This window comes from Colobus angolensis, unplaced genomic scaffold (genome assembly GCF_000951035.1).
Source record: "Colobus angolensis palliatus isolate OR3802 unplaced genomic scaffold, Cang.pa_1.0 Scaffold78, whole genome shotgun sequence".
NCBI lineage: Eukaryota > Metazoa > Chordata > Mammalia > Primates > Cercopithecidae > Colobus > Colobus angolensis.
Genome location: NW_012121598.1, coordinates 9060696 through 9073015, shown reverse-complemented (window position 1 = coordinate 9073015; position 12320 = coordinate 9060696).

Genomic DNA, 12320 nt, shown 5'->3' with positions numbered 1-12320 from the left:
TGCCGGTCCGTAGCCCAGGCCTCCGCCGCTCCGCCGCCCCTCGGCTCAGGTAAGGCAGGCACCCCCAGAGCTCAGGTCGGGCTGCCGGGTCCCAGGCTGGGGGTCTTCGTTTGCCCCTGGCTGGTGCAGCGGCGCGCCTCCCCGCCCTCAGAGTCCGGCGCAGGAGGGGGCGGCCCGCGCTTGGATACAGCTGGGCGGAGAAAAAGGGTGGGCGTGCGCAGCGCTGTCTCTAACCCCTTCCTTTTGCTGTAAGTTCTTGCACTTGGAAATTGGAAAAGTCCCTCTTCAAACCCTTTCCCAGATGTGGCGTCAGGAGTGAACAAAGCTGCTCAGTCGCAGTATCCCTACCTGTGCTCCTGGGAGGAGTCTACCCCAGATACGTTTAGGGACCTGCCTTTCACTGTTAGGATACTTTCTTGGAACTCGGGAATTGGACTTCTACGGAACGGAATCGATTGAATTAATTTTATTTATTTATTTATTTTGTAAAACTTTAATTTTAGGTCGAATTAATTTTAAAGCTGAGTACAGTTCAGGGTCAGGGAAAACGACCGGGTGGGCCTAAGCCTGCTGGGGTGTGACAGCTTGGGGCTGTGGGGACGGAGGCTGGTAAAACTTTCCTTGCTCTGCCACTTCGGCAGAGTCGGCAATAAAGACTGTGGGGACAAGACTTTCGCCACTTGTAAGATTGGATGAGAGGCAGGAAGATAAAGGGGGGACTGTCTGTGCTGACAGAATCTGGAGAACATGATGCACTGGGAATACTTCCTTTGGCAACAGGTGCTTCCTTACACCATCTTCCTCACTTATTAAAGCATTTTTGTGTCCATTTCAATACAGTTAACGATGTTCTGTTAAACAAAACGTAGGTACGTTTGTCTTTGCGCCCCCCCACCCTGTCCCCAGTTTTGTGCTAAGTGAGTTCAAGGTCAACGATTGGAGACGAGGTCACCTATTGGGGATCTTTTTACCTGAAGTGTTTTCCTCCAGCCCTTCCCATTGTCACATGCCAAAGAGCCATTCTTTTCTTCCCTGTTTAGCTCTCACCACTTACAAACCAGTGAAAAGGAAAGCGACCACTTCTGTCATGCAAGTACTTGTGGTTAAGTTGGTCTTGTGCAGCTTTTTTGTAAACATCACTTGTTCCTTTGTATTTTTTTTTATTCCTTCAATATTAAAATGTGCCAATAGAGTCTTCTGTAAAGAATGTGAAAGACTGTAGGAGAAAGGGGAACTGCCCTTGAAGGTGTCTAGTAAAGTGATTATTTTTTTAACTTAAAAATTAATATTCTACATTGCGTTCCAATGCTTTCACTTCTTTGGGAAAAGATATTTTAAAATTATGAGTATTTTGTCAAGAAAATATTAACTAGGCTGGGCGCTGTGGCTCATGCCTGTCATTCAAACACTGGGAGGCCAAGGAGGGTGGATGGCTTGAGCTCAGGAGTTCCAGACCAGCCTTTACAACATAGCAAAACTTCATCTCTACAAAAATCAGCTGGGTGTGGTGCTGTGCATCCATCTACTACAGAATCCCAGCTACTAGGGAGCCTGGGGTAGTAGGATGGCTTGAGCCTGAGAGGTCGAGGTTGCAGTGAGCGATGATTGCATGCTTCACCACAGTCCAGCTTGGGTGACCGAGAAAGACCCTGTCAAGAGGGAGACGGGGGAGGGGGGAGGGGAAGGAGGGGAGGGGAGGGGAGGGGCTCTTAAGTTTCTCCCTGTGTGTGAAATCTTCCATTAACCGTCTCTATCCAATGAACTGAATGCTTTAGAAATCTAATGTTCTAGTTTACACATGCCTCCCGGAATAGAAGAGTGCATTTGACTTGTGAAGTAACTTAAAGGAACCTTGCAAGTAATGGTATCAGTAAGATTTTAAGATTTCAAGTTTGTTGCATTCAGATATCTTTGTAGTTTGACAATTCATGCACTCGAAATTTCTGTTATTTAATAATAATAATGTTAGTGATAATGTTGCTCACAATGGGGGCGTCCTTTATGAATAATTCTTTTAATTTTTGTTGTTGTTGTTGTTGTTGTTGTTGAGATGGAGTCTCACTCTGCCTCCCAAGTAGGAGTGCAGTGGTGCTGTCTCAGCTCACTGCAACCTCTGGCCCCCGGACTCAAGCGATTCTCCTAACTCAGCCTCTCCAGTAGCTGGGGTTACAGGTGCCCGCCACCATGCCTGGCTAATTTTTGTATTTTTAGTAGAGATGGTGTTTTACCATGTTGACCAGGCTGGTCTCGAACTCCTGACCTCAAGTGATCCACCTGCCTGGGCCTCCCAAAGTGTTGGGATTACAGGCATGAGCCACCGTGCCCGGCCCTTTAGGAATAATTCTATCAGTACATCATAAAAGGCACCTTTCTGGAGGCCTTTTCAGTATGTATGGTTATTTTTTCCCAGTTGTTAAGCTTTCTAGATTCAATTCTTCTGTAGGCTGAATTGGAAGCAGACAGCTGTGGTGGAGACCTGGACTGAAAGTATCTATCTGTGCACTGAGGTCTAGCCCCAGGTCAGCTTTGAAGTCCTTGCAAGTCCTCTTCCTAATTGACTTTGGGAACCCAGGAGTCTCTTAATTTACATGTGTCATGTTTATCTTCAAAATGAGAGAGTTATCCTTAGTCTAAAAAGACATTTGGACCCCTTTGAACTTTCCTAAAAAATGCAAATTTTCATTTACAGAGCTAGATATCATTGTTGGAGGGGAACACTGATTCTAGAATTTGCTCTCATTTCCAGAGGGTGTCCTCACATGCTGGCCACCACCTTTGCCCCACCTAACCAGTATAGTGCAGTGATTAAGAATGTGAGTTTTTCATAGACTGATGGATCTGTTTGTTTCCTAGCTCTGACCTTAGGCAAGTTACTTATGTTTTCTAAGACTCATTTTCTTCATGTTTAGAATAGTGATAATAATGCATATCGATATTATGAGGACCGCATGAAGCAATGCCCATAATGTAAGCAGCACAGTATCTACAGCTTAACATATAGTCAGTAAATGGTAGCAATTGTTTGCTTTGACACTGACTTTTCCTTTCTCTCTCTCTCTTTTTTTTTTTTTAACAAATTTGAAATTTAACTGGGAGAAATGTAAAGCCCTACACAATAAGTGTTTAAAACAATAAGCAAGTACAGGATGAGGGAGATGTAATTTACTGAACCAGTCAACTTTTTGGTTAATTGACATTTGGTTGCTTGTGAGTGGGCAGTGAGTTGTGAGGGCCCATGTATTAGTCGTTTCTCATACTGCTCTAAGGACACTGCTCTAAGACTGGGTAATTTATAAAGAAAAGAGGTTTAACTGACTCACATTTCCACATGGCTGGGGACCCCTCAGGAATCTTACAATCATGGCGGAAGGCACCTCTTTAAAGGGTGGCAGGAGACAGAATGAGTGCCGAGCAAAGGCGGAAGCCCCTTATGAAACCATTCCATCTCGCGAGAAGTTACTATCACAGGAACAGCATGGGGGAAACCATCCCCATGATTCAATTACCTCCCACTGGGTCCCTCTCACCACACGTGGGGATTATGGGAACTACAATTGAAGATGAGATTTGGGTGGGGATGAAGCCAAACCATATTAGCCCTGAAAGCTCATATGATTTTAGATCACTTTAGTATAAATGAGAATGCATATCTATAGCCAAGGATATTTTTTTTTCCGTCTGTCTTTTGCTCTTTGTGTGTACTTCAGAGTTACTCTCAAGATGAACATTTACAAACTGACTTGTCTGGGACAAGAAGGAGGAGCGAAGAGAGGCAGCTCTTGAAGCCATACCATATTCATGCATAACGAATACGTTAATTCTCTGACTTCCCTTTCAACAGTTTTGATGTATTGTTATATGTAAAGCTCGCTGCCAGCAGAGTGTAAAAGAGAAAAAGACCCCCCCCCCCACCCTGGCCTCCTGCCCTCTAAGCATACATTCATGGAATAGTTCAGGTAGCAGGAATAATTAGAGCAGAGTAATAAGTGCTGAAATAAAAGTAGCAAAGGGGAGGCTGGGAGTTGAGGAGTGCTAAATATCCACCAGGGCAAGCTCAAAGCAGTGAAAATTTAGTTCTATTTTTGAAATTTCCAGTTTTGTGGATGTTTGCCAGGTGTAAGTACTGAGAAAAAGCACTTCAGGTTAAGGCAGAAGTTTATGTGAAGGTATGCTGGGGAGAGAGAACATGACAACTGCAAATCATGGCAAACTGTGTCCCATCTTTTACTGACTGGGACCTTAGCAAATTGACCTCTGAGCTATAGTTTCCTCATGTGTAAAATGGAGATCTTATTATTATTTTACATTATTAGGTAGTGATTTAATCTTCAAGCCTAGCCTATAAGAGTATCTAGCTCACAACACAGTTGGAAGACTTAGTTGTATATAAAACACTAACCTACCTGGTGCAACCAAAGTTGTGCCTTCCATCCCTCTCATTCTCTTGTTTAGAGACAGGGGAACACTACTCTAAATCGAGATGGGATTTAAGCCTTTCATGCATATTACAAAAGCATGCCAAGAAACGTTTTAACTGTTCTTGTTGTTTAGAATGAAATATGAGATTTTATGCTTCCACCACCACTAACCTTCTTTTCCAACCACTGTAAACTTTCTTTTTATTAAGGCTGTGTTGTTAGCCTATGTTTTGGCAAGTTGTTCTCTTGCTGGATAAGTCCACATTCTTACATTTACATGGTAAGACCTGTGGCCATTTTTTTGGGCCATGTTTCCTGCCCCAGCCATTGCTTCAGTTTGAGCTATTGAACTGACTCTTAGAAAACATTTTGATGTGGGGGGTATAGTAAAAACTGATTCATTACTTTGGGGCACTAACATGCAAACTGAACATTTTGGAAGGAATTTGTTATAGAATTTTACATTTTTGTGATTTTCCTTTAGTATTGTTAGCTTTTATAATCCTTCTATATTTGGAAGAACGTGCCTCAAAATTCCAACTTGATCACGCGTGAGTTTTTCCTCTTGCAAAGATTGTGCCAATTTGCTGAATAATTAAATACTTAGAGTTTTTTCCTTTAGGTCATTTTCTGTACATGGATTTCAAAGAGAAGACCTTATGCAGTGTTTTTGCAATGCCCTCAACAATGGAAAAATTCTACATTCCATGTAGGCAGTAGTAGACAGTAAGATAATTTAATTACTTTAGGCTTTGGTCATTTGAGGTTAGGGTGCCTGGGTAGGCCTGTTGGCTATGGAAGGCCCAGATCAGGCCAGGGATTGGTTCTTCCTAGATCATGAAGACCTATCATGAGTAAGAGCTTCTTGTGGGAATTGTTCTTTTTGGTCATTCATTCATTCAGTATATTTTGCTTCAATTCATTAATTTGAGTATTTCATTGATTGTGTTATATATGTGGATGGGGATGCGGAGATAGATTCAAGTCTCCAAGATAGATTCAAGTTCCTTAGACTCTAATTTGAATAAGAATTACTTTGGAGAACTAGTTTAAATTCAAATTCTTGCACTTTATCCCTTAAAAGCTCTGATTCATTTCATCCAGTGTGGGGCCTAGGAATCTGCATTTTAATAAGCCCCACAGGTGATTCTGATGCTGCTGGGAGCTTTCTTCTTTTTTTAACCAATTTTTTTCCCCGGCATCAGTGTACACATTTACACAGACTTTTTGGAGAACAGTGTAATCTCTCTGTCTAGGGCTTGTTATATCTGGTCAAATATCTAGACAAATCTAAACTCTGGTTCACTCTGCTTTTAACCAAGTCAGTGTACCTTTATGTTGCTTTTTTAATTTATAAAATAGGGACTTGAACTAGATGTCTGTAAGTTTCCATGCTGTTCCTTAATTTGATGCTTTTCTTTGTTTTAAATATATATCCAGTAAAAAGTATGCTTTGAACAGTCACAAATTAAAGTCATTCTTTGAATAAATGCACTGTTGAGTGATATCTACCCAAAGTCCTGTGAAATCCATATTCTTCTTAGGGTATCAGTACCCCTACTTTCTTTGTTACCACTTTCTTATGTTAAGAGGAATCATGAATTTCAGAATGGGGAAGTGAGAAGGTGTGGTTGATAGAGACTACCTTTTCTATTAGGGACTGAGCTATGCGTCCCACTTTATTGGACGGCATATGTAAATTACCAGCTGAATATTTCAGTTATTGGACTTCCTTGGAGAAACTCTTCTTGATCTCCTCCCGGCAGGGTTAAGTGCAGCCTCTGCTGCACTCTCTACCTGCTTTGTGGGAACCAGGCCTACCCTTTCTCTCTCTGCAGTAATGGAGGCCCCATGATCTGTCAGCATCATGGGACAGGAAGTGGGGCCTTCATCTCGTTCTCAAGAGGAGAACAGAGTCAAGAACACAGTAGGTGCTTCATAAATCTGTGTTAAATGAATTAACTGCCACTTCCCAAACCACTGTTAAAACAAAATTGCTTTATTTTCTGTAATGCGTTGCATAGTTTTCTCCTCTTTCTTAAATGTGCAAAACCCTGTGCTAATTCTATATGACTGCTTTTGAGAATCTATATGCCTGCTTTTGAGAAATACAATGTATTTACCTGTAATTATTATTTAAAATTGAAAATAGAAAGAATTTGTAATAGCATCATCAATTTTTGGTTAAGGGAAATAACGAATGTGATCCCTACTAACCCGTTATGCCACATAGGCACACTGATAATTATTTCTCCTCTTCTTGAGGAACTGGGATGTAAGCATTTAAAGTATCTTCTTTATATGCATTTTGATTTCCTATTGAACAAAAAAATGTAAACAGGAAGGACTTCATTCTTTTTTCCATTGAGATCACAGAGATAAACCAAGTTAGAGCAACTCTCTTGAATAGCTAATAGCTGTCGCCTGGGGAAGGAGAAAATTATTTTCTGCCTTCCATGTTGATGTATATAGAACATGTGTTCTGAGTAGCTGCTATTTTCACTGCCTCTTTTTCCAGTTGAGGTGCAACATAAACTATTTTAATTAATATTGTGTCACCAAAAGGAGTTGAAATAGCCAATTGAATTCTGCCAAGATAGAGTCTTTTGATGAAAACATATCTTTATTGATTGTGGATGAAGAAAATCACTCTTAAAATGAAATCCAGAGAAAAATCATATCCCTCAGAGAAAATTTCTGAGTGGCAGGCTAAGATTAACATCATAAAATTGAATTTGTGCTGCAAGCCTTTGATGCAATCAGCAGCTGGGAGATGCTGTTGCCCTTGCTGTGCTCTCTCTGATTGGGGTGAATTATTGTGTGGAATGAAATAAGTGTTTCTTGTGTTCCTCCTCCAAGAAATACAAACAAGGTATTACCAGGTAGTTTCTTGCTAGTTAAAATGGGTTGGATCGATTCCAGGCCTCTCAGGCTCTTCTACACCCATGAACTATCGGTGTTGGATATTTATTTATGCCCTAGGGACAGAATTTCTTTATATCACTGGACAGTGACATCTTTGGTTAGTAGAAATCAGGCAGAGAAGAGGGATCCCCTTTACCAGGGATTTTTTTTTTTTTTTCTTAGAATAAGCAGAGGCCAGGATGTTTTAGAAAGTGCTATAGTGCCACATATTGCCTGGTTTTTGTTGGCCTGTAGGTTCAGGCAAGCCCTTTCCTGTCTCCCTCTGCTACCTCTTATGTCATAAACTGCATTGAAATCACCCCAATGTGGAAACCTCACATTGAGTATTATGAATCATTTTCCATGACACTAGTGTTACAATGAGCTTTGTAGTGTTTTTGTATTAAGTTCTGATGCTTTGAAAACACTCTGGCCCATGCATACACTTCCACATATATAATGAATAGGTTTTATAGATTAAGACTCTTAGACTAAAGAGTGATTGTGGATGCCATGTCACTCTTAGACTAAAGAGTTATTTGGCATCCTAACCACCCTTGTGGTTGAATTTAAGTTGTGTTTATTTTGTTTTGTTTCATTTTCTTTAAAGAAATAGGTGGACTGGCTTGTCTGTATGGAAGTATAAACAGATGATGATGTCATCATTATGAACTCTTATTTTCAAGGTCTTTAAGAAGTGGGATGGGCTTTGAGATCATACAAATCTAGGGATGTAATCCTAGCCGGGGGATTTAGATTTACCAAGCCTTCTTTTCCTAATAACAGTAATGGTAGGTGTGTAGATTACTTGAGAAAATGCATAGGAAAGCCACCAGCACAAGGTCTACAACACAATTGGCATTCAGTAAACACTTGTTGAATTGAGCATATAACCCTGTGCCTTAACACTGAGGAAAAGAAGCAAGGACAGTGAAGACAGAAGGTGGGATGTGTTTAGGAAGAAGGGAAAGTAGGAAGAACTAGGACTAGAGAAAATTTTGAATAATAAAGTGGTGAGACAGGGACTATGAAACAGAGGTGGGGCTTGTCTTGGCTCATGACAGAAAATCCACAAAGATGTTCACAAGGGCTACAAAGGCTACGGTTCCTTCAGATTATGAGCCTCAAATCCTATACTTCCTCTACCACTTTTTCCAAACCACCTTGAGATTCTGCATTCATAGCCTTGCTGATGAAAGTCTGTTTTGGCCTAGCTTCTGCTAGAATCCTTTAGTGCAAAAGATGAGTTTAAAGTCTTCCCTGGTAGGTGTTCCTGGTTGGTAGGACAGAGTCAGAAAACACTAGAATTATGGGCATTAGGGAGGATTCTCCAAATAGGCCTTGTCCATATGGGCCTATATTCCTGCCTATGGGAGTGTCTGCCATTTGCTTATTCTGGGAGGAAAAAAGGATTGTTATAATTACAGTGGACTGACTTCCAGTGTCAACTTGTGCTGAAACTGAAAGAAGGGAAGTAGATGTCAGGGCCAAGGAAGAAGATAACTAGTCCTTGGAAGAACACAGGATTTTTCCACGAGAAGCCAAAGTGTAAGGGATGACCCATTGACAGCCATGGGAGTGAAACTTGCTTTGCTGTTGTGCCTTGGAAACGCTTCTACCAACCTCCTTTACGTTGGTTCTTTACGTACTTAGGATTTGACTTACAGGTTGTGAATTCCTAGAGAGCAGAAACTTGTGTTTTTTTGTCTTTCATTTAGTAGGGCTTTACTAGATACTAATTATCGAATTAATAAATGAATACATTCTTTTCTTAAGGAGCCGATAATGTAGATGGAAAGGACATTTATTACACAAAGAGGTAGAGAATAGATTTTGGTATATGACCAACTGTGTGATTCATACTGAAATTTAAATATATGTTTCAGGAATTGGTACATGTGTTACTGAGATCTACATTCTGACTCGAAAGAAACAAAGTCTGTCAAATGCTGTATTACTTTTCTAGGAATGTATAACAAAGTACCACACACTGGGTGACTTACACAACAGAAATGTAGTCTCACAGTTCTGGAGGCTGGAGGTCTGAAATCACAGTGTCAGCAGGGTTGGTTCCTTCTGAGGCAGAGACGAAGATTCTGTCCCATGTCTCACTTAGCTTCTGGTGGTTTGCTGTCAATCTTTGGTGTTCCTTGGCCTGTAGAAGTCACCCCAACCTCTGCCTTCACCTTTACCTGACTTTCTCTGTGTGTGTGTCTGTCTGCACATTTCCTTGTTTTATATGACAACCAGTCAGACTGGATTAGGAGTTCACCCCAATCCAGTATTACCTCATCCTCAATTAATTATATCCACTATGAATCCCTGTCCAAATACGGTCATACTCGGAGGTACTCCGAGTTAGGGCTTCAACATATACATTTTGGATAGGCTCAATTCAACTCATATTAGATGAGAATGTGGTAGATTTTTGAAAAAAATCAAATTGTTTTTTAAATTTAAATTATTTTACTTTGCCAATTTAATACTTTTGAAGTTTTATCTTTATCTTTCCTACTTAATTCACTTCATAGATGGGATCTACTATAAGTTATGAATGACAGAATGAAGAATTATAAATGACAAGAATTTCATGTATCTTAATATTGTTTACTTAGCAGGATTTACATACAGATTTTGAGATTTTAAAAGCCTTCTGATAATAGAGTAATATTTATTGAATGCTTACTAATTAATTAATGATTTTCAAGGATTATTTACTCACATCAACCGTATTAGATTGATATTATTTATCCTCATTTTATTGATAAAAATCCAACACAGAGTTGTAAAGTAACCTTCCCAAGGACATAGATTGGTAGAGTTGGCATTTGAATCCAGGCTTACTGACTGGAGGGCCTGACCCATTGGTACATGCTGTCTCCTTACTCATTACAGCCAGGTGCAATAGATAGTTGATCCCCTTCTATGGATGACCAAATAAGCTCATTGGGTCACAGAACCAGCAAATGTATAAGATTTGTGATTTAAACTTAGGCATTACAGGCATATCTTGGAGATATCATGGGTTCTATTGTACGTTTCATTCCAAGCCTCTCTAATAAAGTGAATATTGCAATAAAGCAAGTCACACAATTTATTTTGGATTCCCAATGCATATCAAAGCCTATTAAGTATGCAATAATATAATATCTAAAGTAACAATGTGCATATTGTGATTAGAAATACCTTATTGCCAAAAAGTGCAAATGATCATCTGAGCCTTCTGCAAGTTGTACTTTTGCTGGAGGAGGGTCTTGCCTCCATGTTGATTGCTGCTAATTGATTAGGGTGGTGGTTTGCTGGAGTTTGGGGGTGGTTCTGGCAATTTCTTAAAATATGACAATAATGAAGTTTGCTGCATTGATTGACTCTTCCTCTTGTGAAAGCTTTCTTTTTTTTTTTCTTAAGGAGCCTCACTACGTTACCCAGGCTGGTCTCAAACTCCTGGCCTCAGGAGATCCTCATACCTCAGCCTCTCGAGTAGCTGGGATTACAGGCATATGTCACTGTGCTCAGACCTTTTGTGAAGGATTGCTCTGTAGCATGTGATGCTGTCTGATAGCATTTTACCCACAGTAGAACTTTTTCCAAAATTGGAGTCAATACTTTTAAACCCTGCTACTTTACCAGCTAAGTTTGTGTAATATTCTGAATGTTTTGTTTTCATTTCAACTATGTTCATAGCATCTTCACCAGGAGCAGATTCCATCTCAAGAAACCACTTTCTTTGCTCATTCATAAGAAACAGCTTCTCATCCATTTACATTTTATCAAGACCTTGTAGCGATTCAGTCCCTCTTCAGACTCTACTTTTAATTCTAGTTCTCTTGCTATTTCTACCACATCTGCAGTTACTTCCTGCACTGGAATTTTGAATCTCTCCAAGTCATCTATGAGGGTTGGAATCAACTTCTTCTCAACTCCTGTTGATGTTAATATTTTGACCTCCTGCTGTCAATCACAAATGTTCCCAAGGCATCTAAAGTGGTGAATCCTTTCCAGAAAGTTTTCAATTGACTTTGTCCAGGCACATCAGAGGAATCTCTACCTATGGCAGTGGTAGCCTCACAAATCGTATAGCTTAAATAATAAGAGTTGAAAGTCAAAATTACTCTTTGATCCATGGGCTGTAGAATGGATACTATGTTAGCAAGCATGAAAACAGCATTAATCTCTTGTGCATCTCAGAGCTCTTGGTTGACTTGGTGCATTGTCAATGACCAGTAATGTTTTGAAAGGATTTTTTTTTTTTTTTTTTCTGAGCAGTGGATCTCAACAATGAGCATAAAATACTCAGTAAACTATTCTGTAAATAATGTTTTGTCATCCAGGCTTTCTGGTTCCGTATACAGAGCACAGGCATTATTTTTAAGGGCCCTAGAATTGTTAGAATGGTAAATGAGCATTGGCCTCAACTTAAAGTCACCAGCTGCATTAGCCCCTAACAAGAGAGTCAGCTTGTCCTTTGAAGCTTTGAAGCCAGGCATTGACTTCTCCATTCTAGCTAGCAAAGTCCTAGATGGCATCTTCTGCCAATAAAAAGGCATTTCATCTACATTGAAAATCTGTTGTTTAGTGTAGCCACCTTCATTAATTATGTGAGCTTAGATCTTCTAGATCACTTTCTGTAGCTTCTCCATCAGCACTTGCTGCTTCATCTTGCACTTTCATGTTATGGAGAAGGCTTCTTTTCTTCAATCTCATGAACTCCGCTAGCTTCCAGCTTTTCCACTGCAGCTTCCTCACTTCTTTTAGCCTTCATAAAATTGAAGAGAGTTAAGAGTGCTGCTCTGGATTAGTGTTTGACTTCAGGGAATGTTGTGGCTGGTTTGATCATCTTTCCTGATCATTAAAACTTTCTGCATATCAGCAATTGTTTTGGTCTCTGGTCATTCATGTATTCACTGTAGTAGCACTTTCATTTTCCTTCAAGAACTTTTCCTTTGCATTCAACAATTTAGCTAATGGGCTGGTGCAAAAGGCCTAGCTTTAGACCTG